Below are 26,107 nucleotides of genomic sequence, written 5' to 3'. Positions count from 1 at the left end.
AGACTATGACAGGTTGAGAGTGAGACTGCAGGAGAAAGAAAAACACTTTACAGTTTAGTACTTTAACAATATACTTATTTTACCTTTGGGTAAAGGGGCTCCATTTTGTGCCAGACCCATCAACTGGATAGCCAGTCCTGCCCTGAGATGCTGCTGTTACCTAGAGTTCTTCCCTCAGTCCCCTTTCCTCACTCTGTCCACCTTCCCTGAGGGAAACATTGCACTCCCATGGCTGGAATTTCCTTGTCTGTGCGCCTGCCTCTTGGTGCTGCCCTAGCCAGCCTCCACTCCCATGTCTCATCACCCAATGCTTACAGAAGGAACTGAAACACAAACCTGACCACACCACTCACTCCCCCTCTTCACAGCCTCTGTGGCTCCCCATTGCCTTCAGGATAAAGCCCAAACCCCTTTGCCTGGCATATGAGAGTCCTGTGATCCGACTCCTCCATATTAGTATCTCCAGCTTCATCTGCCATACCCACCAGGTCTGCCACTTCCGTCACTGTGCTGGGTCTTCCCAGAAAGTCCATATTGCCTCATCTCTATGCCTTTGCATATGCTACTTCCTCTCCCTGTAATGTTCACTCTTTATCTGTGTCATAACTCATTCATCGCCTGATGAAGTTCAAGTATCATCTCTTCCTGAAAGCCTTCCCTGAACTCCTCAGGTTAGAGCATGTGCCCATTCTCTGGGCTACCACAGCTTCACACCCTGCTATTCCAGCACTTTGCATACCCTATGCCAATTGCTTATTTCTTATCCCGCCTGTCTCTCTCACTGAACTCACTGAAGAAGGGAAATTTTTATTTTCATTTCCACCCGAGCACCGTGTGCAATGCTAGCATATAGTAAGCAATCAAAGGCCTGCTAGAATTGGATTTGTCTCCCACAGCTTTTCCATGTATGGGTTTACATGTCCAGTCTCTTAAATCAGCATTTAGGTAAACTGAGGTCAAGAACCATCTGTAATGCTCATCTGCATAACAAGTAAAAAATAAGTATTTATTGAATAAACAGTTTACACATTTAAATTTACTTTCTTTTTTTGTTGTTGTTCTCGTGAACCACTCTGGACCAGGCCTGATTTTTATTCAGGCCTGGTGCAGAGTGGTTCACGACAGCAAGCCGCAGGAGTAACTCAGTGGTATGGATCTGTGTGGCACTGAGCATTGGGCAGACAGATTCCCGCCCATTTCCCAGGAAGAAAATCAAGTGTCTCAGGTGATGTGCACATTAGGGGAATGAATGTGGGGAGGTAGTTCACACTGAATGACATATTTTGATTGTGGTTATTTTGTTTCTTGACCTTTAAAAGTAGTCAGTGTCATAATTACTATGCAGGCATTGGTTACCTAGAGAGGTTCATCTGGAAAAAACACAAACCAATTAAACTGGATTCAGATGAATCTAAACTAGGGACTGCTCTTTGGCCCCTTTCAAATTTCAAGTTTGTTTTCAGGTCAGAGGAAAAGAAAACAGTAGAGTTTCCTTTAGTTTTACATTCTCGTCTCACTCATTTTCACCTCCTTGGTTAGACATATTCCTAGGTATCTGTGTGTGTGTGTGTGTGTGTGTGTGTGTGTCTATTGTAAATTCTTGATTTGGTTCTCAGCTTGAACATTATTGATGTATAGAAATGCTACCAATTTTTGTACATTCATTTTGTATTCTGAGACTTTACTGAAGTCATTTGTCAGGCCTAATAGTCTTTTGGTGAAACCTTTAGGGTTTTCTAGATAGGCCTATATTGTCAGTGAAGAGAGGTAATTTGACTTTTTTTAAAATAAAGACTTACTTCATAAGCAAGGTTGTGGTTGATTTTAGAGTATGTTCCATGTGCAGATTAGAAGAATGTATATTCTATGGCTGTTGGGTAGAGTATTCTGTAGTTGTCTGTTAGGTCCAATTGGTCAAGTGTCCAATTCAAGCCCAGAATTTGTTTAGTTTTGCACCTTGATGATCTATCTAATGCTGTCAGTGGGGTGGGGTGTTGAAGTTCTTCACTATTATTGTGTGGCTGTCTATTATCTTAGGTCTAGGAGTAATTGTTTCATAAATCTGGGTGCTCCAATGTTAGGTGTGTGCGTGTATTTAAGATAGTTAAATCTCATTGAATTGAGCCCTTTATGTAATGCATTAGTCCTTTTTAACTTCCTATTGAGGAGTCTTCTGCTTTCCTTGAGGTGTTTCAAGAATCATGGGCAAGTTCCTCTCAGGTCTAAAACACTGCCCTCTTTTGTATTGCATTACCTGGTCCCCTTGGCTTTTGGTGTTAACAGAGATTACTTGGTACTGGGAGAGGACTAGACCTTGGTGTGTGTGATAGCTGGAAGTTATACACAACAGCTTGTAGTGTTAGAGGTGGGGTACAGCAGTGTTGTGTACAGGAAATAGTGACTATTATGAGGGCTACTTGGTTCTTTGTGTTTGGATATGAAAAGCACGGTTTAGTCCTAAAAAGTGCTTGCTTTATTTTATTTTGATTTTTGTATAATGGGATCTCATTATGTTGCCCAGGCCAGTCTCAAACTCTTGTCCTCAAGCTATCCTCCCACCTTGGCCTTTCGAAGTGCTGAGATTATAGGTGTGAGTCACTGCATCCACTGGCCCTGTTTCTTAAAGGGTTCTACCCTAAAGCCAGTAATCTGGCTCTAGAATTAAGAGACAAGAGAAATTAAAACAAACAAACAAAACCACCTATCAAGTTAAATCAGTCTTGTGAAACTCTTTGTAAAAGAAATTTACATCTTTAAAGGAAACTTCCATTTGTAAGGGCATCTCTGTCTTTGCACCTAAACCGCTGGACACTTTATGGGGAAGACAATGGCCCAAAGTTTGTACAGTAAATCTTATCTTCATTTAGATCTAAGTTTGTGCCTTTGAGACATACATTTTCTACCTGTTTCACCTAAGTCATGTCTTTTGAGATTCAAATTTAGAGTTGTAGAGCTAACAATTTTTTAGGATATGTAACAGGTATTCAAGGGATTAATAGTCTTAAAGTGGGAGAGCAGCTTTGAAAACTGCCAGTACAGAATCTTATAAATCTATAAGATCTGCTTCTGTCTGTCTGTATATCTATATGTTTCTATGTGTCTTGTGGATATATTTCACTGCCAAATTATATGAAAGAGCACCAATCAATTGGCTTAAAGAAAAATAAGTGCTTAAATGAAATATTTTCTCAGGAAAACAGAAGCTAGCTCAAAAGCCATTTAGTTCATGTGACTTCAATGATCTTTGTTAAATATAGTCCCAAAATTCTTTTCAGTAATTAAAATTTTAAAGTCATGTTATTGATAGGAACAGGAGACAGACAAATTTCTAGGCAGACAGGGAGGGGTCACTGGCAGCGCTCAACCTTCAACCTGAGGACCAAGCTGCTAGTTCTGGATAGAGTCCACTACTGGAGTGAAAACTTCTATCCCCGTCTTACCCAGTCTCTCTCAATTACTTCCTTCTGGATGATGCTGAGGAACTGTGTAAAGAAACTTCTCTTCCCAGGTCCACTAGGGGAGGGGTTTCAAATAAAGGAATTTCCCAGCTCCTCACCTCCATCTGGAGACTGTAAGGCCGGTTGCCTCGCCGGGAGTTCGGACACGCCCATCTCCCTCCCCGCTTGAAAATCACGTTATTAGAATATGCCTATCATCTAGCTCCGCCTTGGAAATCCCCTCTGCACTCGGCACCTAACCCCACCCTTGGAAATCCCCTCTGCACTCAGCACTTAGCCCGCTCACCAGAAATCCCACCTACCTACCAATAGCAACTCACCCCGTCCACATCCTGTTTCTCCAAATCCAATCAAACGCCTTCACTCCCTATAAAACCCCACTCCTGAGAGGAGTCGAGGGCAACTTCCCTGGCCCCTCTCCCCGGGACCACAGAACCTCGCCCGGGAGCTGAATAAATTGGCATCAAATTTTCTTGTGCTGGCCTCAGTTTCCTCGTTTTTAACTCGGCAATAAACCTACAGAGAATAAACTTTATAGAGACCAGAGGGGTTTCAAACGTTAAAGTTCTTTGTCTGGTTTTCTAGGAAAGCTGGGGGAGAGGGGATGCTTTTTTGTCTCAAATTCCCTCAGAAAGCTCTGGGAGGAGGGGGCTCTGTAACTCAGGGTTGTAGACCAAAAACCCAATCGGTATCAGAGTAAAAGATCAATCGCTCCAGAGGAAGTTTGTAAGAACTCCTCTCATTGGATGAGAACATGAGGGGAGGGGATAACTCAAGGGTTAAAACTTCAGCTGCTCCTACCTGAACAGATTTCTCACTCTGGGTTCCCCTCCCACAACAGTGTGGGAGCTGTCTTCACTCTCGCTGTCTAATAAATTGCTTTTCCACAAAATTATTTGGGTCCATGATTTTATTCAAACAGTAAACTCACCGTGCCTCCAGCGCTCCTTTCCCCATTCTTTGGGGTTAGAGAGGCCAAGAACCTACAAGCTCTGGGAGCTGGGTACACTCCCCGATTCCAATGCCTTTTAACCAGTCAAATTGTGCTTTCTCCAAGCCCACCCATGGAGCAATCACCATGCACTCCCCCCATTCTAAGCCCATAAAAACCCCAGATTCAGCCTCATGGACAGCTACCTGCTTTCCACATCCCATCTCACAACTGAGAGATTTCCCTTCTGTGGCTCAATAAAATTCTTCTCTGCCTTACTCTCCAGTGTCTGCATACCTTATTCTTCTTGGTCACAGGACAAGAAGCCAGAACTTGCTAAGCTGCAGGCAGTGGGAGTAAAAGAGCTATAACCCTCCCTCCTGCTTGATGAGCAACAGGCAAGAAGAAGCCATAGGGTGCCACTCCCTCCTGCTCACCAAATTACAGGAGCAAAAAAGCTGTGATGCCCCTGGCTGGCTCACTGAGCTGCAGATAGTACAAGTGAAAGAGCTGTAACACTCCCTCCTGCTTGCCAACTATGGAAACGAAAAAGCCACTGGGTGCCACTCCCTCCCACTTGCCAAGCTACTGGAGCAAAGAAGCCACAACATTATGTTAAATTAAGTAATCCTAGGTTTTTCACCAGAAATGAGAGTTACTAAGAGAATAGTAGTTAATATATATACTTAAAACTACTAGATATAAGAGAAAAAATTCTACATAGTGTATAAAGTAAGATTTTGATGTAGTTTGGATGTTGTTTCCTCTAAACCTCATGTTGAATTGTAATCTCCCCTGTTGGAGGTGGGTCTGGTGGAAGGTGATTAGATCATGAGAACGAATTCCTGATGAGTGGTTTAATTCCATCCCCCTGGGGCTGTCCTCGCAATAGTGAGTTTTCACAAGATCTGTTTGTTTAAAAGGGTGTGGCACCTCCTCTCCCTTTTTTTTTTTTTTTTTTTTTTTGCCTTCATAAAAAAGAAGTCACACTCTAATATAAATTTTCTCAGGAAGGCAATTTACTTCTACAGAAGGGTGTATCTCACAGACAGAGCAACGGCGGGTTTGCACCTGAACAGGGGAGGGGAAGGGGTTCTTATCCCTGATGCAGGTAGCCCTTAGTGCTGTGTTGTTCCCCTATTGGCTAGGGTTGATTTGCACAGTCTAAGCTAATTCCAGTTGGCTACTTTAAAGGGAGCAGGGGTATGAGCCAGAGTGATGGGGTAAGCAGTTTGGTGGGAAGGACGGTTAGGGAACAGGGAACTAAAGCTGACTCAGTTCAAAGCAGGTTACCAGGGGAACAGATGTGAACTACTCATTAGAACTGGTGGGAAAGTTGTTTACTACAACTAGGGGTAAGGAGGTGAAGAGAACCAGGAAATTAAACTTTAAAATGGAGAACAAAGAACAGGGGAGCTGAACATGCTGATACACTGGTTCTTTGGAGAAGATCTCAGAACTCATTGTACTTAACAATTTACAGCCTAAAACCTTTGGAGAGGAATTTATTATATCCTACAATTTCCCTCCTTTTCATTTTTCATAGTACTTCCTCTTCAAATTTCTTTTAACATGTCTTGGCTTAGGTGTTCTGCTTGATTTTCTAAAAGAAGAACTTTCTCTGAATAAGGTAGAGGAGAATTAAGGGAGGTTTTAGTAAGTGCTGCTTTTATGGGACTTTGCACAAGCCAACAGATGCATAGTATGACACAACCCCTGACAAGAATGAGTACACACGCTACAGCTGTGAGAGAAGTAAGAACTGAGGCTATGATTCCTTTCCATTTACCAAACCGTTTTTCTAGCCACCCTGTGAAGGGGTCAGTTATCCCTGAGTTTTGGCTAACTCAATAGATAGAGCAATTAGACCTTGCAACACCTTTGTTATACTTCCATAAGAGATGGTATTGTTTGGGATGAAGGTACAACATTGAGTTTTAATCATGACGCAAACTCCTCCTCTTTCTGCTAATATGTCTAATGCTATTCTGTTTTCTCAAGCCATCTGGCTAGTGGCCCCTAATTGTTCAGCTATTCCTTTAACAGCAGCTCTAGTGTAGTTAATAAACTGCTATTGTTTGTAATAAATGTATTTTTTCCAATCTATGTTCTTATTGTCACCCACCAATATAGTGACTCAAATCCTGCAGCTATTTGATCATGGACTTTAAATGTATCTGGTACCCCTTTGTCAATTACATCTAAATAATTGTGAGTGTCGAAAGACCCATAAGGGGTGCTGAACAGATGCCAACACCATGCTTCCTGTAAAGCCTACAGAACCATGAGCCAATTACACACCTTTTTCTTTATAAATTACCCAGCCTTTTGGTATTTATAGACATGTAAGAACAGCCTGTTACAGAAAATTGGTACCAAGGAGTGGGGCATTGCTATAAAAATACCTGAAAATACGAAAACAACTTTGGAATTGGGTGCTAGGCAGAAGCTGAATGACTTTGGAGGGCTTAGAAGAAGAAGGGAAAATGAGGGAAAGTTTGGAGTTTCTTAGAGACCAAAAATCACTTGTACTCTAAAAGTTATTGAAATGTATATATATATACATTTTTTTTGAAAACCCACAAGTTTTTAATATAACACTATTAAAGGTTAGGTAGACCAAAGGGAGACACTGCTGATCCCTCAACATTAAAGATCCCCAAACTAATTTTCTGTATTGCCCCAGATTGGACATATTCCTTAAATCAGAAGGCAAAGGTTACAATGAGAAAGCTGATTAACAACTGCCTGGGAAAATGTTGAGGCAAATTAATCAAGACTGAGAAAAGAGCTCAGGTCCTGTGACTCAAGTCCCTGCTAGGAACCCAGATCCTTTTTCACCAGAGAGGGTGAAATGGTCTGGGGATAGAAAAGAAAAAAAGTTTCCTGGGACCAGTACATAAAAATGTAAGGGTTGATAGGATTATGAAAATTGGAATATTTAAATAGTCTTTATGTAAAGTACTTGTGTCTTTTACCTAAATGTCTTATGAAAATGGGTATTGTATCTGACTGGGGAATGTTTCCCCCATCTAGTACTACAAAACAAAAGGCATGTAAATCTGCCCTTCCAGCAATATGTAGAGTAGGAACTCAAGTGCTGGCAGGGACAAATTCTCTACTTGATAGCTTTTTGTGGAGCAGTTATTGGGGCTATGGCAAAGGCCTGTGAGCATCTCCCAATGACAACTACTGGGACTTTGGACTAGAGAATTTCCACTTAAGGGGCATTTACTGCCTGGTTATGGGATGTTAAGTGATGCTACCTCTATACCCAGAAGGCATAAAACCATCTTGACACCTGAAATATCCATGCTGTCTGGAGTGATGCAAGAGAAACACTCTAAAGGGACAGCAGTGCCCAGAAATGCCCAGAGCTCCATAATAAAATGAAGTTGGTTTACATATGATCATGCTACCTGGGGGTGTGAGGAGGAGCAGGGAGGCTCTTTTTCTCTAGGACAGTGTAAGAGGCTGCCAGATTCTACAATGTCCAATAAATCATTCTTACTTGACTGACAAAGAGCTGCTGGATTTGTAGACAGCAGTTTCAAGGTGAACAAACATCTTTGTTTGAAAGGCAGCAACTCTGAGTGTAAAGCATATTTTTGTGACCCAATTTTTGTTACCAAATTTACCTTTCTCTTGACCTGAGTTCTCTAAAATTTGGAAATTATTCATAAATATTCTTATTTTATGGCAATATAGTTATATGTCATATTTGTATGTCATGAGTAAGAATCTTGTTTTGTTTTGTTTAAAACAGGGCACAATTGGAGACACTGGTTATTTTACCAAGGTTTTGATTAGACCAACAAATTTTCAGGTTAAGCCAGCAAAGCCTATATGGCCAAACAATTCTTGCTGCACTTTGTGAAAATAATCAGGTAAAGTACAAGAATGCTAAAACTAATTTTGCACACAGATTGGTCTTACTATACTTTCTCTTTAGTAGGAAAAGGGGACTACAGAGATATAAAAATTATGTTTCAAAGAAAAACTATACCACACCTGTTTATACTAGATTCCAGTCCTGACCTTTGTTTTTAAGCTTCTATTATTTGATCAGAATTTAGGCTAACTCCTGAATTATTTCTTGGCTATGATAAGTCTCTACAGAAGAACTGGGTTGTAATTTTCTTCATGATGTTTTAGTTGGCTCCTTAGTGAAATTCCTTCTTTTTCTGAGGAAGGAAACCCAGGCATCTAGGATCACCGCCCCCTTGACTTCCACACTGCATTTCAATAGAAGAAAAGGCTGGCTGACTGGCACCTCCTAAATCACCTTCCTGTAAATAGTAGGCATGGTACGGGGGAATCTCTCTGGAAGACACTGTTTTTACTTAAACAAGATCAAACCCCCACCCCACTCCTCCATCGACCAAGACCCTTTCATATGTGATTTCTAAAACTGCAAACCCAACACCCCTTCACATGTAATTTCTAAGGCTGTAAAGCTAAGACACTTTCACGTGTAATATTTAGAGTGTCAGCCCAGATAAAGGCAGAGCTTCTCTTTGTTAGGTGAGTTTGGCCATTTAGACAAAACATAAAAACTTGCTCCCAGGACATAATAATAAACACCTCTTCCTTCCCAGTTCGGTGTTCGAGAGGTCTGTTTCTTGCAGCCAATCCTGCTTCATTCATTCTGACACAAAAATTATTTTTTGATAGTCAAATCACTAATGTTATTATCTCTTATTGTTTTCTTTCTGAGACAAACAGAATCATAATATTCTGGAGACTAGAGATGATTTGACAGAGCCTGCAAATCACTCTCATTTGGATCATTTGGCATCCCACTTGGCCTTTTTAATTTTTAATTTTTTTTTTTATGAGACAGGGTCTCATTCTATCACCCAGGCTGGACTCTGTCACCCAGGCTGGAGTGAAGTGGCACAATCACGACTCACTGCAGCCTCAACCTCTTGGGCATAATTGATACTCCTGCCTCAGCCTCCCAAGTAGCTGGGACCATAGGCATGTGCCACCTTGCCCAGCTAATTTAAATTTTTTTTTTTTGTAGACACAGAGTCCCAATATGCTATGTTTTCCAGGTTGGTCCCTAAATCCTAGGTTTAAGTGATCCTTCTGCTTAGCCTCCCAAAGTGCCAGGCTTACAGGCATGAGCCACCATGCCTGGCCATAAGGGATAGAATTAGTTCAGAGCATCCAACTCAAGGACAGACACACAGGTACCTAAACAGCTAGAAAATTGAAGTACTTTACCTCCCAGGACATTATCTGGCCCTTTTGCCATCCATCCCAATCATGGAAAAGTTCCTGCCTCCAACAGAATAAAAAGAGAATTATCAAGGGGATATCAAGACACCTGGTAAAAGAGACTTCTGGATATAGTTATTACCAGTTATGGGGCTTATGCAAATAGAGATATTGTTAAGAGTAGGTAGCCAGGTAAACATGAGTAGGGCAGGAGAGGGTCCCCGACCCAGGAATGTCAGGCTATCATTGTTTAAAATTATTAGAAACCAACGTCTCTCTAACATAGTAGTTGGTCACAGCCAATGCCAGGGAAAGCAGTCTCCCAATAGAGAGAAGACACTTGAAGCTGGTGATCAGCAGATTCCTGATATGATTGCAGAAGTTGGGCAAGTGAGCTCAAGCATGCTCACTAAGAGGCAAAATGACAGAGTTTAACCGGTATATGACCTTCCTCTAGGAATACTCAACTGGTAAGGGAAAAATGCCTCAAATGAGCAAATGCACAACTTCGGTGAACACACAGCGCACATGGCCCTTCCCAAGTACTGACGGGCCACTGCCCATGTGGACAACCCACCCCAAGGAAAAATCAAGAGAGACACAAAACCCCAGAAGCATGCCAACTTATAAAACCCTAAGTCAAAAGTCAAACTTTTGACTTAGGATTTTATAAGCGCACTTGGATCTCAAGTTGCCCACTCAGCCCTCTTCCAAGTGTACTTTACTTCCTTTTGTTCCTGCCCTAAAACTTTTTAATAAACTCTTAATTCTCCTCAAAAACTTGTCTCAGTCTCTCACTCTGCCACATCTGCCTCAGGTGAATTCTCTCCTTCAAGGAGGCAAGAGTCAAGTTGCTGCAGGCCATAAAGATTTGCCACTGCTAAAAATATGGCAAGAAATGTATTGGCCTTCTTAGGATAAATTACTAAAGAGACCATCAAAAGCATTGTGGCACAACAAAAGTCTCTAAAGTTCCTTAGCTTAGACGGTTTCAGAAAAATGCTCTGTTTTATATAGCTAATTGCTGCAATTCTAACTAAAAACCAAGATTACAGGAGTTCAATGCATAGAACTTATAGATAAACCAATTTTGTGACCTCCTTTTTGGCTTTGGTTTTTGGCTCATATATTGCTTAAAAGGTTTGAAGAGTTGATGAGTGCCTGCCCACCACGTTCCCCTCTGACCTAGAATGTTCAACAGTCTCCAAGTCTTTTGACTCTAAGTCACTTGGCCATGGGGACCCCACTGAGGGACAGGATGGATCCAGGTTAGGAAGCCTCACCACCTCGGCAACAATGTGGGACAAAAATGTGGCCATCTATGCTGCTTTTAGCAAATGTTGGCTAAAAAAGGGGCAAAGAGAAATAAAAATAAAATTTAAAACCTCCAACGAACTGAACAGGCCCCTCTTCTGACAAGGAATCCCCAGAGTAACCTGGGAGGCCAAATTCACCGCCATGATGGGATGGGAGATCAAACCACATTATATATGCTCCCTCGATAACAGCTGAATGGTTTTCCTCCCTAAGGGCTAAATAGAAGCCAGCCCTTTAAAAGACTACTGGTTTATCTTCCTGGGTACAGAACAAAAAGGAGATTTAATCATTCCTTTACAGCTCCCTGTGTTTGCTTCTTTTATTTCTTTTTTTTTTTTTCAAATGTTTGTCTTATGTAAAATATAGGTTTACTGAGCACTAACTAAAGTCTCACAAGTATGTAATCATTTTTCTCACTGCCGCCCCTCCCTGCTTTAAGGAAAATGTATAAATACCAAATCTCCTGAGATACTCCTTGGAAAACACAGCCACAGAGGCCTCTGTGACGCATGTTTTCGGCACACCCTCAATCTAGCTTAATAAACCTAAATGATGTGAGATTTATATCTCAACACTCATTTGGTTGTCATCCATATTCTGAATTCTGTGTCTGTCATTTCAGGCATTTCAAAATAGTTAGGAGTTATTACCAGGGAGCTAGTGTGATCCTTTGGAGGCGACAAAATACTGGCTTTTTGCATTGCCAGAGTTCTTGTGCTGAATTATTTATTCTAGTCCGAGGGAGCTGAAGCTTTTTTTTTTTTTTTTTTCTTTTGAGAGCTGGGGTCTTGCTCTGTCCCCAAGGCTGGAGTGCAGTGGTGCAACCTTGCTCACTGCATCCTCTACCTCCTGAGCTCAAGCGATCTTCCTGCCTCAGCCTCCTGAGTAGTGGTACTGTAGGCATGCACCACCACACCCAGCTAATAACTGGAACATCTCTTTTTTGAATTTGCTATCACTCAAATGGGACATATTTATTCTTCACTCTTTTTCCTCTTGTGGGTATGAATGTGTTGTGCATTGTATATAATCAGTTGGCTTCATTTCTGGGTACTTTCAGAAGGCCAAGGCTCTGTACAGTCTCCTCGGTTGCAGGTAGGTTCCTGTGGTGTCTTTCATGGGTGCTGTTTGTTGTATAAATGAATTGAATTGTTGGTGGTGGTGTAATTCAGTGTGCGGTCCAATAGATGATGCCAGAGAGAAATAGTGGGCATGTAGGCTCTTAGGGCTCACTGTCCCTCAGCAAGGATGCAGCAGCTGGAGACATGGAAAAGGTCCTCTTTCAGCACGTGCTCATCAGGCCCCATGAAAAGAGCTTCTGAGCATCCAGAACAGTGGACTGTGAAGTGGAGCCGGGGACAGAGATGACCCCCCCTTTTCCATGTCTGTTCTTGGGGTTCAGCAGCCCTCGTCAGCTGTTGGCAACACCACACTGTTTTCTTGGTCCCAAGTGGGCTTTGGTGGGTCATGCTCCTCCACCCACCCACCCCCAAGCGGCAGTCAGAGCTGAGGGTTGGATCTCCAGGAGACCAACAACTCCCCAGGGACCCATAGGTCTGTGCTTGCCAAACTCAGCTTGATTGTGAGGTTGTTTTCGGGTGGTCTGGTGGTATAATGGCTCAAGGGTGGAAGATTCCCAGGCACGTCAGTGATGCTAGGGCTACACAACTGGCATGACACCACCCTCTCAGCCTGGGTGATTGGCAGAGGTGCAGCACAGCTGTACAAGCTAGCCACCTGGTTCCCTGTTCCCAGGAAGATCTCTAATAGCCACCAATGATCTCTAATAGCCCTGTGTCTCAGGGGTAGAGGGTTCCCCAACAGTTTAGCAGTCAGTAGACTGTCAGAGGGGTTTCTCGGTATAAGACGGGTTGTTATTTTTCCAATTGATAAGATCAGCCAAAGTGAACAGCAGGTACGTGAAAACATGCCTTTCTACCACGTGGCCATCCTTGTCCACCCCTGTGTACCTCTCCTCTCTCAAAGGCATCTGCACCCCAGCCTTGGGTTGCAGACAGGCTGCCAAAGGGGGAGTTCTCTCCGGGAAGTGGGCAGCAATGGGCAGTTTTTCCACTCTCTCTTTTGTCTGCTCTGGAGGATTTAGGTGTGTGCAGCTCTGGCGGGGATGCTGAGGCTTCTGGCCCAGGGGCAGGGAGTCCTTGAGGAGGAAGAGGAGGCATTATTGGCAAAAACTCCTCTGCCACTCGGTCGACCAAAACCTGGGGGGTCTGCTTTTCTCGGTGGCGAGGGGGATGGTGGTTTCTAGCAGTCTGTCCCTTGGCTACTAAAACAGTTGCTGCCTGCTCTCTTAGCCACTTAGGAGGGTTTAACACTAACTGCAACCACGAGTCTATATATGGAAATTGATTGAGGTGTTCCAGCTCACAGTATATAACCTCATGCCTTACTTTGGAGACAAGGGACCTGTCTAGGGTCCCCTCCAGGGACCAGCCTACCCTATGCTGGCCAATCTTCCCTACATAAAACCCTTAATTTCTCTGGTATCATAGTTACTTTATAATTCCCACTAAATCCCTTCTTGAAATCTTTCAGCATGGTTTCTAAAGGGGTGGAATGGCTATGGGAGTGACCCATATTAACACTTCAAAGAAACAATTCCCACAGTTAGGAGAGTGTTACTTCACTCAGCAGTTCCTGTTCCCACCTAGCAAGATGCAGCACAGAGCACTCTCCAATTTACATTCACTTCAATCCTTTCACAATGCCCAGGGGCTTCTTCACTCAGCCTTCTGTGGCTGTCTCTAATTCTTATAAATTACTCGACACATGAGGCCCTTCCTTATGGGCCCGATACCTTTCACGACTGATGAGTCTGGTCGGACACATCTACACACACAGACACACATCCAATCGCTCTCCTTCTAATTCAAAACCATAAGCAAAAAGCTTCCAAGTTTAGTTACAGAGAGAGCTACCTTCCAAAGTGCCAATCTGGCACCCGTGGGTGATTAGGCCACACTTCCACCCAAACTGGGGTGGGCTACTTTCCCGGGTTCAATCTTACCAAATTCAGTGGTCCAGACTTCCCCAAATACTCGTTCCTCCTCGGTGTCCGGCCACTGGGTGGATCCACACTGCAGGGCCTCCCTACTCTGCTCTGGCGAGGCTTTTCCACTGGGCAAATACCTGCCCGGGAGCACTCTCAGGATGTGTCACCCCAGCGAGCAGGAGTACCCCTGCAGGGATGCTCCAGAGGGCTAGGCAAACCGCCTAAGATACTTTTTCCCACTGTCTGCTATCCGAGACTCGCTTCCCGGCCAATGCACCAAAAAATGTAGCAGGAATGGCCACGGAAAACAGATCTCCCAAACACTGAATAAAGGAGGACAGAGTTTATTATTCAGCCAGGAGCCTGGACATAATTTGTCCAAAGCCCAACTCATCTAACAAAGGAAGTTTCTGCCTTCATATAGGCTTATACTTTAGATGTTACACGGGTAAGAATCTTAGGTTTATAGCTTTAGGAATCACATATGAAAGGGTTCTGGTTTACAGTTTTAGGACTCACATGTAAAACGGTCTCTGTTTACAGTTTCAGGAATCACAAATGAAAGGGTTCCGGTTTACAGTTTTAGGACTCGCAGGTGGAAAGGTCTCTGGTTTGATCTTGTTTTAAGTAAAAACAGTGTCTTTTAGAGAGTTTCCCCAAGACTAAGTGTGTTATTTTCAGGAAGGAGATTCAGGAGGCACCAGCTGGACTGCTCTCTCTTCTATTGAGATGCACAGTGGATGACAGAGGGGGAGGGAATCCCAGATGCCTGGGTCTTCTCCCTCAAGATATGGGTTGAAACAGTATGCTATTTATGGTTGCACACTCCAAGAATTTTTCCCAAATAAGAATACCAGGAAGTATGTCATTACTACTGGAGGCCTTTGGGTCCAGAAACTAAATACCATTTAAAGGAAAACAAAACCAAACCAGATGTTATCAGTGGCAAGACACACAGGTTTGTCTTTTGTTTTTACTGTAGCTGTAAAATTGTTTGGCCTTTTCCCAAAGAACAGCTGAAATTTATTAAAGTGCATGTAAAGTAATTGTGGTTTTGCATTGTTGGAATTTGCTGTTTGATACTGGAATACATCCTTAAATAAATGTGGTTATGTTATACATCATTTTAATGGGCATTTCTCACTATGTTTTCTTGGTAATGACTTATTACTTGCTGTTTGTATTTTAGACTACAGAAATGATGTTAGACAAAAAGCAAATTCAAGCAATTTTCTTATTAGAGTTCAATTGGGTCATAAAGCAGCAGAGACAGCTTGCAACATCAATGACACATTGGCCCAGGAACTGCTAACAAATGTACAATGCAGTGGTGGTTCAAGAAGTTGTGCAAAGGAGACAACAGCCTTGAAAATGAGTGCAATGGCTAGCCTTCAGAAGTTGATAACAACCAGTTCAGAGCAATCATCGAAGCTGATTCTCTTAAAACTTTAAGAGAAGTTGCTCAAGAACTCAAATGTTGGCCATTCTACCGTCATTCAGCATTTGAAGCAAAGTGGAAGGTGAAAAAGCTCAATAAGTGGGTGCGCCTCATGAGCTGACCAAAAATAAAAAATATCATTATTTTGAAGTGCCACCCTCTCTTACTCTACTCAACAACAACGAACCATTTCTTAATCAGATTGTGATGTGCAACAAAAAGTAGATTTTATAAGACAACTGGTGATGACCAGCTGCTCAGTGGCTGGACCAAGAAGCAGCTCCAAAGCACTTCCCAAAGCCAAACTTGCACCAAAAAAAAGTCATGGTCACTAGTGGTCTGCCGGTCTGATCCACCACAGCTTTCCGAATCCTGGCGAAACCATTACATCAGAAAAGCAGGCTCAGCAAATCGATGAGATGCACAGGAAACTGCAATGCCTGCAGCGGTACTGGTAGACAGAAAGGGCCCAGTTCTCCTCCACAACACACAACCCGCATGTCACACAACGCTTCAAAGGTTGAAAGAATTGGGCTATGACGCATTGCTTCATCTGTCACCTTCCCCAACTTCCCCCAAACGGATTACTACTTCTTCAAGCATCGACAACTTTTTGCAGGGAAAACACGTCTACAATCAGCAGAATGCAGAAAATGCTTTCCGAGAGTTCCTCAAATCCAGAAGCATGGATTTTCACACTATAGGAATAAACATACTTGTGTCTTGTTGGCAAAAATGTGTTAATGGTAATGGTTCCTATTTTGATTAAGAAAGATGTGTTTGAGCCTAGTTACAATTTAAAATTCATGATCTGAACCCCCAATTACTTTTGCACCAACCTAATAGTTGGGAGGAGAGCCAAAAACACCTAAGAAAAAGGCAGAACATAGACCAAAGGGAAAATATCAGAGTGAAAAAACTTCCAAGATTTTTTAAAAAGTAAGACGCTGGGAAATCTGCAAAATGGCCACAGAAAAAATACCTCCAGGAGGGAAAAGCAGGGTGAGAAACCCTAATCAATCCATAAAGCAGAGATTTCAGAATCTCCACAAAGTTTCAGGCCATATTCTTGGTACCCCAAAACCCTTCCTTTGGCCATGTGCTCAAAGAAAGGTGGAGAAGCTCAATGACATTATGCCATGGTTTCTGAGGCCATAGAGCTGGGCTAGATTAGTAGAAATTAAATGCTGTCCCAGGACTGTAGCAATTAAATGAAAGTTTTCATTGGTCCATAACAAGTGAGAAAAAATACGGCAATGTTGTTGTTTTGTAAAGATAGCTATCCAACTTAAGGCATTGTCCCTCATTACAGGACCACATACACTAAACACTCCTCAAAATGTCTGGTGAAATTAGAGTAATAGAGCGGGTGTCCTTCACCTGGCTTTGCCTCTATGGGATAGCCACATTTGTGTCTATGGCTGGCCTAACTAGCCAGTATCTCTTAGTTCTAGTTTCTTTTGGGCTCAGGTCAGGCAACCTTAAGTTCCCCTCCTCCAGTTAGCATCAACAAGAGCAAATTCCTTTGACCATGCAGGAAAGGGTTCCCAGACCCAATACTCAACTGCCAACCTTGCTCCCCTCACTCAAACTCTGGAAACTCACAGCTATTCTTCAATATCTGCTTTACAACCCCAAATCTATATGTATATATAAAACAAACCTGACTCCCTCAGAAGCCTACATCCTGAGAACTCTTTGAACCTTGCATAAAAGTTTTTTTAAAAACCTGCACAATAGCACTTCCCCCAAAAAGGCTCACTGGTCAAGGGGTAAAAATCTAGAAGCTTTGCATTCTGTCCCATCCCCAGCCTCCACAAAGACCTTTAACCTGCCCTTAAACACTGATATCTTCTCTGCAAGGGCATTTATTCTGTGGTCTTCAGGCTTTCTGGACTTCAGCACCCCATAAATTAGACAATTTTTTTCCTTCAGTTTATTTTCATTATTTGGAGATAAGAGTGTTTCTCTTTTGTGTCATGTATTTTCCAAGTCCCTCACAAAGACATTTTCTCCCTTTTCAACATAGTATGAAGACCAAGAAAGCCCAAGGTGAGTTGCAGCTGGACAGCCCACAGCAGCATAGAGGGCACTTCAGGGAGAAGAGGGTAGTAACATTATCCCTTCTGCTGCACCTGTGATTGTGCCACAGCACACAGGAAGCCTCCCATCCCTGACTCACTTCAGACTTCTGTCCAGTACCTGTAACACCATCCCAGTTATCACCCAAAGAGAAGTCTCAAGAGAGTTCTGAATCCCTGGCCTGCACATGGCAGCTGGTCTTTTACCCTTAGCCCAACATCCTTCTTCAGAGTCACCCAAAAAGCCCTTCCAATTACCATCAACCTAGGAACTGACACCTTCATGGGTCTGTATCTTCACCCAGGATGGGGCCAGTTGGGGCTCCATCTTTCAGCACATCACTCCAAAAGGGCAACTCCGGGCCCTATACTGAGTGACAGCAAAGGCTCTCAACTAGCACCCCAAGTTAGGGGAAAAGTTGTTGCTTAACACTACTGCCACATTCCTCATGTCCCTTTCCCATTTTCTGGTCATAATCCAGCCTCTCACAGAACTGACACCTCTGCCCTCTTTCCAGCTCTGATCTGAGGTCAAAAGTTGGTCTCCTCAGATTCTCTCTCAATTAGAGGAAAGGACAACGCATAGGATACTTAACAATTCAACCTCAGGTTCCCGCTACCGCTAGAATCCAACACTCTATACCACTTAGTCCAGCAGCACAGACGACAGGATTTCAGGGTGTGGGGACAAATAGCACGTCTTAAATGCAGGCATTTTGCTGATGTTATAATGGAGGGGAGAGCTGAGAGATCAAAGAAGCAAATCATCAAACACAACTTTCCTATATAATCGACATTACATGTCTAATATCCTGACATTTGGAAGAGGGTTTAACCAGACCATGGGGAGGCCATTTGCAGCTAGTACCTAACAATGAGTATCACCTATCGCCCTCAGCCCCAAGATTCCTGCTACTCTGACACCACTCGCCAGACCCACACCCCCAAGAGTACTGAATTTGGGATTCAATTATCAGCAAGACTGAATCCCTAATTCTTAACCGCCCTGAAAATTATACCTGAACTACTGTTTAATTATCTCTGTAATATTGTTCCTGTCTTCCAGTACCGCTTACAGTGAGGAGGACTAACTCAGGAGAAAGGAAGAGATATTTTTTTCCAATTCCAGGCTGCCCATCTCCACTCTCGTTTCCTTTAGGTTCCCAACAGCTGTGATGTCTTTAATTACTGTCACCACGAATGCTACTATTTGTATACAGGTTTAACGTGTTCTAAAAATGGGCTTTAAGAATAAACCCTCGCCCCTCCCCAAAGAACTTAAAGGTAGTCCTTCGTTCAGGTTCCCTGTTATTAGGATCCTTTCTCACTTTCCCAGTCTGGCTTCAGAAAAAAACACCCTCTTCCCATCCCACAATCCCCAACAATTTGGATGAGTCCATGCCCAGATGCAGTCTATTATCACTGCAGTTCCAAGTCAGGCCCACAGTGTTTGCTTCATTAACAAACTATAGAGCTTCGAGCAGTTCACATACCCAACTAAGCCTGCAAGCCAGAGAAAAGTCTGTAACAGCTAGAGAGCAACGTACAGCACCCCACCAGGGAGGGGAGTCACTGAAGGCCATAGTCCTCCACTTTTTTAAACTTAACACACTTGTTAAGGACTTCTCTAGTGACCTCAAGTGACTTAAAAGTCATTTCAGGAATTGTCTTTCCTGAATCAGAGGATGGTAAAACCCATGTTTGTAACTTAAGAGACGAGAGCCTGAGCGGATTTTGATAGGGAAAAGGAACAGAAGGAAAATAGGTATGTCGTGCGTGGTAGAAGCCCCTAGGCTTGTCTGACTTGGCAGAATCTGTGAATTGGGCACAAAAAGGCTGAGTCGGTGGAACCCTAATGGGTTCTTGACTTCACTAAATGGATGACTAGGATCCCAGGGAGATGGCTCAAAGAGCAGGAAGCATGTCTGCTCCCCTCTCGTCATCAGAAAATCTGGTTAAAAATCGTCAGCTTTGACTTAAGGAAAAATGGCCTGTGCAGCTGGCAACTGAAGCTCAGTATTCATGTGTGGAACCAGAAACTTCAGCCAACTTAACATCCACTCACTGTACAGCCCCTTCTTCCCCTGACAGGGCTTTCACATTTTCCAGGGGTTTATGCAAAAGCCGCCCCACAGGCCAGATGCACTACGTAACAAGGCTTCTGCGGCGTCCACCTTATGTCATCAAAGAAGGCTTTTTTTCCCCCCCCAAGGCCACTATCACAAGCATAGATGACTCTGCTACAGTTCCAGGTCTCGGTTAACGGCTTAGGTTTGGGGATATCCCCTGCTCCAGAGCTTCCCAGTGGGCGTCCTCCTGCCCAGGGGGCGCCTGCTGAAAAGAACTCCAGCCCCGCCAACCAAGCCTAACAGAAAGAGGACGCGGGGCGGGAGCGCAACGCCTTTTAACGGCTGCCAGTGGGGTCTCCCGTGCCCGCCGCCAGGGGCTTCCGGGCTAACGGACCTTCCAGAAGCTGCGCCAGGGGCCCCGCTGGGCGCTGGTCAGGGGATCCCGCAGCCCTAGGCCCCTGCTCCGTGGCGGGGTGCAGGGCAGAGTCCCAGCCGCTGGCGCCCTGCGCTGCCCCGCCCTGCCCTACCCTGCCTAGGGGTCTTCAGCGGTGGCCCCCAGCTCCACACACCGCCGCAGGACGTAAACACAGGGCTCATGGGTGCCCAGAGATTCGCCCCGGCCTGGGCCCAGCGAGGCACGCTGTTCGCGGGGCCCTCCCCTGCCCCCCTTCCAGTGGCATGTTTTCCCTTGACTTTGGACAGTCTCACTCTCTCGGTCACCGGTCGGTCACCGTGGTGGGGGTGCACGTCTCTTCCCGCGCAGCGCTCCTCCGAAGTGAAGCCATCTCCCCGTCCGGACTCAGAGTCCCTGCTACCGGGCGTGTCCTGCCCCTGCTTGGAAGCCTCTAGGTATCCCCGCAGCCACCTGCAGCTGAGCCCACTTGACCTTCCTGCCGCCTCCCCACGAGGCAGCTTGTGCTGAAGTGCCTGGGGCATCTGGTCGCCTGTCACCCCCTTGCTTTTGGCCCCTGTTAGGTCTTTCTGACAAATTCTCTGCTGTGTCTTCTCTGCCTCATAGCCTTTGTGTTGAAACTCTCCCAGGTCCAAAGACTTTTTGCGCAGGGAAGCCATACTCACCACTATTTGTATTGTGTTGTGCTCAATTTATTAAACTCATACACCTGATACTATCTCTAAAAACATTTTCTACTTGAACATCTCATTAATTCCTGGTTTCATTAAATATCCCTATATTGTTTAGATTACAATCACAGGGGGGAGTTGAGTTTTTTGAACACTTTAATGACTTAAACAGTAGACATAACGTGTACTACACAACTTTACAAAATAATCTACAAAAACTTCACTAGTTTTATACTTGCCCAAAGAGGCAACAATTAAACTTTGTTTCTTACACTTACCTTTTCCCAAGGCAGAGGGAGAGGGAGAGATATGACCAAATGGTGACAGTTTATGTGTGATAGATGAGATGAGGGTTTTCCATTGTCCTTTTTAAATATTTTTCACATAGTAGGGTGTTTGTTTATTCATCTTTCTCTGTCACTCCAGCTGGAGTGCAATGGTGCGATCTCGGCTCCCTGCAACCTCTGCCTCCCAGGTTCAAGTCATTCTCCTGCTTCAGCCTCTTAAGTATCTCTGGTTACAGGCATCCACCACCATACTTGGCTAATTTTTGTATTTTTGGTAAAGGCGGGGTTTCACCCTGTTCGCCAGGCTGGTCTTAAACTTCTGACCTCAAGTGACCCACCAGTGGCAGCCTCCCAAAGTGCTGCGGTTATAGGCGTGAGCTACTGCACCCAGTCCAGATTTTTAAATGTATTTTTAATTTTAAGAAGGCCAGAGACATGAAGAGATTGTGGAAACAGGCAAGAACAGACCAAGCCCTTTGACAATCTGATTACATCCCTCTGCTTTTTGGGGGCCCCTCCCTTAATGCCCACAGGCCTTTCCCACACAGTGCAGTTCTGACAGAAAGCAGGAGAGGCATGGAAGCTGAGGGGAAGCTGAGGGAGACTGGTGTGGACAGGGTCAGTGGGGGTTCTGCCGTGATGTGGGAGGCAGAGGAACCTAATTGATTCTATAATACCTAACCAACTGAGGGACCAGCCAACTCTGCACATTTGTGTGTGTGTGTGTGTGTGTGTGTGTGTGTGTGTGTGTGTGTGTGAAAAGTAGGTATAGAAGTGAACTGGGAGGCGTTGCCCAGTCACAAAGAGCTCCCCCCACCTTTATTTTCTTCAGTCCTCTCTTCTACTCTGTTCATTCCTTGGTCACCTTTCCCATTCGATAATAAGTGTAAGGCTGGACTCCAAATGAAGGCTGCTGAAGTGTTCACAATAATTGTGGAGAGTGCAGAAGTTGAGACACTCGGGTTTGAAATCAGAAAGAGACAGGCTTTTTTGTAAGCTCTCCTGCCTATTAGGTGTGCAACACTGGGAAAGCAATCTAAACTTGGAGCCTCTGCTTTTTCATCTCCACGCTGGAAATGGCATAACCTGTAAGGATGACCACCCATCACAATGGCTGTGGAGGTCAACACTTACGTAACGAGAGCCAGCAGCGCTCCTCCTGCTTTTCTACCAGCGTCCAGCCCGGATGCTTCTAGCTCCCTTTAGCACTTGTCCTATCCTTATCCGATTCCTGGACTCTCTTCCTGGACTCCAGTATGAGGGAGTGGGGCTAAGATGTTTTCCTCCTTTCCAAAGGGTCCTTTGCAGACTGCGAGGAAGGATGGGTGCTCCTGACCCTTACAACCTGTTCAGGTGTGCTGGGGTCCAGGGTCCTGGATCTCTGGAGGAGTCCCTCCAGAGCTGGAGTCCACCTTCCCCCAGCAAGTATGGAGAATCTCTCTCAGGCTCTGATCCAACCTCCTAAGGAGTGCCCAGCTGAGGGCCAAATGTCAGAGGCCCTCTCGTTCCCAATCCCATTCTGACCTGACTGCCTCCACACACTTCTACACTCTCTAAGAGGAAATACTTGAGTCACAAGACCCCGGGGTACTGTCCCCTCCTCCCCAGTCCAAATCCCACCTCCTCCATAGCAAGAAGGCCCCAGTCTGGAAGCCCAGTCTTTCTGGGACCTCTGCCTGATGACCTCTCCAGCAGGGGCCCTTCATCCACCCTCTGTACCCACCATATCCCCTGCCCTGCCCTCTCCTCCTTCCCCTGCCGTGACCCTTCAGGGCACTCTTGGTATCTTGCCTTTTCCCTTCTCCCATGCATGTCTAGAACACAGCGCCTCACCAGGCATTGGCACTGGAGAGTTTCTGTACCTGCTGAGAGACACTCCTACAAGGCAGAGTGGCCCTACAGTCAAATCCCTTAACTTCTCTTGGGTACATCTCACCATTTCTTATACTCTTCTCCCCTGTGTCTTGGGGCAGGCCTTTATTCTCTCCCAAATCTGTCCCTATCTGACCTTTTCTGAGAGGTCTGATGACAGGTACATCAAGAGACAGCTTCAGCTTTAAAAGTGGGGCTTTGAGTATCAGTAACCAGGGATTGTAAGAGCTAGCCTATCAATGGAGACAGGGACTTTGGGCCCCTGGAGTCCCATTCTCAGGTCTGAGCCCACTATGCTTGTTTGCCCCCAGCTGGGTGTGCCTAGTAGCTGGGCATGTTTGTCTCTCTGGGACTATTGTGGAATTTGTGTGTTTGCAGCAGGGGGGCATGTAGAGGAATATGCCTTTTTACTTACTAGTAAGGAAATATGTGTCTGATCATGAGTGTTACAAACTGGGAGGAAATTATGAGCAGAATGGGAAAATAGAGTAGAATTTCTAAATCAACAGGTGGCATGGAGAGAATAAGTGAAAAAGAAGGAAAAGAAAAAAAAAAGAAGGGAGTCTAACAGTTATTAAATGTGAATGGGCTGAATTTTTTAATTAAAAGAGACTACGTTATTGGGTTTTGTTTTTTCTAATATAGTATAATATATTGTTGAACAATAAATACACTTAAAACAAAATGCATCCAAAGGAATTGAAATAAAGTAGGTGACAAATTCAAATACACACACAGAAATAGTAGTAGTCATATTAGGCTAGGTTGAATAAATTATGTAAAAAACATACACACCACACACTCTAGCACCTATGTGTTTTAATAAGCAAAAACTATTAGAGATGCAAACAGAACCATGATTTTCAAAACACAACTGAGACCAGGTAGGTGGTTCACACCTGCAATCCCAGCACTTTGGGAAGCCAAGGTTGGAAAATCACTTGAGGCTAGGAGTTTGAGACCAAGGACAGTGAGGTCCTGTTTTTATTAAAAAAAAATTTTTTTAATTAAAAAAAATAGCTCCTTTGGAGGCTGAGGTGGAACAGATCACTTGAGCCCAGGAGTTCAAGGTTATAGTGAGCTGTGATTGCACCACTGCACACTCCAGCCTGGGTGACAGAGCAAGACCCTGTCTCTATTAAAAAAAAAAAAAAAAAAAAAAAAAAGACACACAAGTCAGTGGGAATTTAAAAATACCTTCTTAAGGATCCCTTTTGTCTGTTGTTTCAAAATTAGACAAAATAATCTTTGAATTTAAATGTAAATATCTAAAAAAGCTAGGAAAGTCATGGAAAGCGAGACTACTGCCAGAGTCTTATCTCTCCAATGTTGCATAGGTTCCTCAAGAGAGCTACTGAATGAAGGACTTAATGAAGAAGTTACTGAATGAAGACAGGCTTAACTGTCCTGGGCACTGGTATGTGTGGAACCAAGGGGGTAATTCTGGCTTTCAGCTGCCTGGAGAACTGGTATAGGATCAGCTGTAGGAAAGCCGACCGTGCTAGGAGAGAGACTAGGGCAGGGTAAGCCTTGCTGAAGGCTCTAATTGGTGGTGGTGAAGCCAGCAAAGGAAACTTGAAAAAGTGCTGGGCTGTGTTAGTTAATTCGTGTTGCTATGAAGAAATACCTGAGACTCAGTAATTTATAGAGAAAAGAGGTTTATTTGGCTCGCAGTTCTGCAGACTGTACAAGAATCATACTGCCAACATTTACCACCAGTGAGAGCCTCAGGAAGCTTTTACTCATGGTGGAAGGCGAAGGGGGAGCCAGCATATCACATGGAAAGAGTGTGAGCAAAGGAGAGGGAGGAGGTGCCAGGCTCTTTTCAACAACCAGATCTCACATGAATTCAGGGTGAGAACTCATTCATTACCATGAGGATGGCGCCAAGCTATTCATGAGGATTCTGACCCCATTACCCAAACACCTCCTGCTAGACCCCACATCCAACTTTGGGGATCACATTTCAACATGAGATTTGAGGGGGACAAACATCCGAATCATATCAAAGGCTCAAACCCTCTCTAGGATTGGGGAACATGCAAGGAAACAATGACATATGAATTGGCTGGGCAACGTTCAATTATTTATTCAATGAGTAGGTACTATGGATGGGATAACAGGCTATCATTTCTGCCAGGCAAAAATGTAGTTTTTCTTTGGCTACCCCTACTAAGGGAGACATTTTTCTTTAGAAGAATATATAAACTTCCCAGCTTGGATTTTAAGGTTCTTGGAACTGATTAGGTCCTTTCAGAACCCAGCCCATGGACCTAACTCACAATTTCTCAGTTGCAGCCAGAAAATCCAGGTTCAAGATGCTGTCATCCAGCATGACAAAATTGCCACTGGGGACTACAAGACAAACTGCTTGTGCAGCCACAGAACTGAAAGATGAACCCTGAGCTATTCCACCTGGCAGGGAAGCAAGGCTTATAGATGAGGGGCTTTGTGGGAGCTCAAGACAGCAACAGATGGTGACAGCCCCCTCCAGCAGGACAGTCCTGGGAGCAGTCACGTCTGTGAGGTCTTTGAAGCTGATGCTATGTGGCATAAGTTTGACCCAGCTCAGTGCCTAGAATATAGTACTCTTTAAATGTCTGCTGAATGACTGAATGAAAAGAGGTGGCTGAGGGAAGCATATGCTGACTGGACCCTCTAGAAGCCTCCCTGATTAATAATAATCAGCTACTCCCTGAGACCTTGAAGAAGACAGTGCTAGAAGCTGCTGCCCAAAATATCTAGAAGTCCACAGAATAAATCTATAGCCTCCACTAGGGCCCATAAGTGGAAATTTGGAAACCTTGATAAGTCTTATAGTTCCTGCAAGGGACTCCTTGAATTCTTAACAAAAACTATCTAAAGCCTCTAAAAAGGAAGTCTTGGAGCCCCTGCTGGAAATCCTTGGAGGAACCCTCCCAGGAAGCCTTGGAGCCCTGTCTGGAAGCCCTGGAAACACTGCCAGGAGTGAGGGACAACCTTTTAGGACTGAGACAGTCACATGTGGGTATTAGGACACTGAGCTCTGCTTTTGTAGCAAGAGGAGGAGGTGGGGAGGAAGGTCATTATAGCTTTGTTTTAATACCATTGGCTGTGTCTCAGTTACCTAGATCCAAAGAGACCAGTCAGAAAGGATAGTTCAGGGAGTTTCCAAGTCTTTGATGAAGATAGTGGGCTTTGGAAATATGGATTCTTAGTGGTGGTCAGCTGTGGGGCTTGAAACCATCTTTTTCCTTTTATTTTTTTCTGGTTTTTAAATTTTTTTTTTGTTATTGTAGTCTTATTTGTGTTTTCTCCACAAACGTACTGAAACCACCTCTTGATGGTTTTTTGTCGAA

The 26,107-nt window shown here is 44.2% G+C and overlaps 1 long non-coding RNA gene across 1 annotated transcript; it reads right to left on the bottom strand.

Annotated features, from left to right (window-relative positions):
- Nucleotides 1–20,194: 20,194 nt before the first annotated feature.
- On the bottom strand, nucleotides 20,195–24,719 carry LOC116564279. Its single transcript, XR_004274827.1, has 3 exons — nucleotides 24,709–24,719; nucleotides 22,446–22,450; nucleotides 20,195–20,625 (listed from the first exon to the last, which is right to left on the bottom strand). It is a non-coding gene; the product is annotated as an uncharacterized LOC116564279 (long non-coding RNA).
- Between the last annotated feature and the right edge of the window lie 1,388 nt (nucleotides 24,720–26,107).

The sequence above is a fragment of the Sapajus apella genome, unplaced genomic scaffold, assembly GCF_009761245.1.
Source record: "Sapajus apella isolate SASKATOON/1434 unplaced genomic scaffold, GSC_monkey_1.0 scaffold37, whole genome shotgun sequence".
Lineage (NCBI taxonomy): Eukaryota > Metazoa > Chordata > Mammalia > Primates > Cebidae > Sapajus > Sapajus apella.
Note: the sequence above shows the minus strand (reverse complement) of the source record. Positions and strands in the feature narration are given on the sequence as shown.